The 2,679-nt window shown below is 55.0% G+C and overlaps 1 long non-coding RNA gene across 1 annotated transcript in view; it reads right to left on the bottom strand.

Moving 5' to 3' along the window:
* Positions 1 to 899: 899 nt before the first annotated feature.
* Positions 900 to 2,679, bottom strand: part of LOC111733460 — a 2,706-nt gene continuing 926 nt past the window's right edge. Inside the window, exon 2 of the long non-coding RNA XR_002778004.1 lies at positions 900 to 1,223. This is a non-coding gene — a long non-coding RNA (uncharacterized LOC111733460). The remainder of the gene's footprint in view (positions 1,224 to 2,679) is intronic.

Below are 2,679 nucleotides of genomic sequence, written 5' to 3'. Positions count from 1 at the left end.
TAGCGTTTTACAAAAGGATTTTCGTTAAATCTCTCCTATAGCTCTGGCCAGAGAGAGTTAACGCCCCTTTTAAGAGAGACAAGCTGAGCCTCTGATAAGTGAAGACAGTCGCTGAAAACTGCACACCCAGGATCAGCGTGACACCCCAAATCAGCGCTAAGTTATGCCAAGGAGACCATGATAAACTTGAACCACTTGTTGGCCTAGTCCCGCTTTTGATCGTGTGTGTGTGTGTGTGTGTGTGTGTGTGTGTGTGTGTGTGTGTGTGTGTGTGTGGCGGGGTGGGGGTGGGGGGAATAAGCACATAGTAGGTGATTAAAAAAATACTAGAAGATGGAGAATGAGTTTGACAGCTCAGCCCTGGGAATATTCACCGCGAATCCAGCTTAGCTCGCGGGCCACCGGGTTTCTCGGGTCCTTGGAAAGGAACTTTCTTAGTGGGCGAGTGCACATCCCCGTTCAACACAGGCATTCGTCCAACAAGTGGCGGAGGAGCTCCAGCCGAAAGACAGACAGAGTTAAAATCTCCGCTCTGCCTTTTTCCAGCTGTGACTTTGGGCAACTCATTTCCTCCACTGGAACCTCAGTTGCTCTATCTATAAAATGGGGATATTAACACCCATCCCAAAGGGTTGTGGGAGGATTAAACAAAACAATGTTTCTAAATACACTTGCTAAATGCAAAAGTATCGTAGCGCGTTCATCCCACAGGTTTCCGGCAGTGGACCCGCACCGGGTGAAGACCCAAGACAAAGACTTCTCGGTCCGAGTCACCAGGTCGCCCGGCCCTGGACGCAGGGACCATTGGGCCTTCGAGTAACCCTCGTCCCGCGAAACCCGAAACTGCGACCTCCTTGGCCGCAGTCATTCCGAAAGCAAATATTCAAATATTGCGAAACTGGCGCATGGCTAGGGCTGACATTTTTTGCGTTTTTCTTTAAGTTTTATTCTTGTCAGTAAAAGTAATTCGTTAGACATTCCTAAGCAAGACTTCTAGTCTGTGTCGTGTTTAACTTTTCGTATGAGCGAAGTTCACAAAGCGGACTACGATACCCGCGCGTGGCAATCCTCGCAGGCATCCTAACCTTCGGAGCCGCCCCCGACAATCCCCTGGCTCTTGGCTCCCTCCTCAACACACGGAGGCGGCAGACAGGCCTTTCCCCGGCCCCGGTCGTTTAGATAGAGCCTCTTCATCCTGGCAGCCCTCCGAGATTCTCGAGTCCCTGCAGAAGCAAGGGGAGGTGGGGGCTACAGCCCAGAACTCAGCTTCTCAAACCTCCCCAAACTCCAGCCTTGCCGGGATTAAGGGAGTAAATCCCTGACGCCACGGACCAGGTCAAGGACAAGTTCTCCCCCGCCCTACTCCCCCCTCTTGGGCGAGGATTCAACCCCCTTCCCGGATGAAAGGTACTAAATAGACGCAAAGGGAGGGGTGGCTACGGGCCCGGGCCCCTTGATGTTCCGGTTGAACAGGTGCTGGTGAAAAGGAGGCGGTCCCGGCGGAAGAGTCAGCCAGGGGGGCAGTGCGACGAAGAGGGGGCAGCCTCCTCCACCCTTAGTCCCCTGCGGGTCTTCTCCTTTCCTCTCCGTCTGCCCCTCCCCCGCAGGAAGCGTTCCCGGCCGCGAGGTCTTTGAAGTGTAGCTGATGCCCCCAAGGCTGCCTTTTCCCCTCCACCACCCCACCTCCTGCTGAGGGAGTGTGACCTTTAGTCCCTGCGGGCGTCCACCCCTTTTTAGGAAGTAACGGGGGGGAGGCGGGGGGCGGGTTTCGTACCCCTTGCCCACACTGGTCTTGGAGAATAAAGCCTTCGGGCTGACATCCCCACTTCTTTCCAGACCCAATTTCAGGGACTTTAATCCTTTGGATTGCTGTGTGTGTTTATGTTGTGTATTTGTGTGCGTGCCTAGAGGTCAAGTGTAACTTGTTTGTAAGCACTTCCGTAGTCGTGGGTCTCTAAATAGTGTAGGTCTCTAAGCTCGCCTGTGGACCTGGGGTTTGTGTCTCCCTGAGAGGTGCAGGTGGTGTGGCTGGATGTGGCTGGGAGTGAGTTTGTGTGTCTGGGCGCCTCGGTGTGCCTGTAAGTTATGAGTCTCTGTGCGTGCGTGTGTATGTATGTTGTGTGCGTCTGTGAGCTGGACCGGAAGCTCCCCGAGGGCAGGAATACCTGTTTTGTTCATTGCTCTATCCAGCAGCTGCACATAGTAAGCATTCAATAAATACTTGTTGAATAAACAAATGTCTGCGTGTGAGTAACCACCCTCCAGAAGGGCCTCCGAGGAACAAGCCCACAAGCGGCCATCTAAAGAGCCCCCCGGACACCGAGGGCGAGAGACCCACGTTGCTCCTGCCCTTTCTAGTACCCTTTCCCCTACTCCCCACTTCCAAGTTTCCTGTCCAATAATAACACCCAAGACGAAGACCTGGGCGGAGGGGCTGGAGATTCGGAGACCCGGGGCCAAGACAGAAGGGTAGGCAGAGGGAGAGCTCGGGAGCGCCCACCGCGAACCACAGAAAGAAAAAGAGAGAAAATCAGCGCCGAGAACGAGCGAGGGAAAAGCTCCCTACCAAGCCAGGCTTTGTTCCCTGAACCTAAGACTTTACCCGGCGGCGGGCGGCCCGGGAGCGAGCAAGCGGAGGCGCGCGGCCATGGCTGCCGCGGCCGGGCAGGGGGGCCGGGG

This window comes from Pteropus vampyrus, unplaced genomic scaffold (assembly GCF_000151845.1).
Source record: "Pteropus vampyrus isolate Shadow unplaced genomic scaffold, Pvam_2.0 Scaffold570, whole genome shotgun sequence".
Lineage (NCBI taxonomy): Eukaryota > Metazoa > Chordata > Mammalia > Chiroptera > Pteropodidae > Pteropus > Pteropus vampyrus.
Note: the sequence above shows the minus strand (reverse complement) of the source record. Positions and strands in the feature narration are given on the sequence as shown.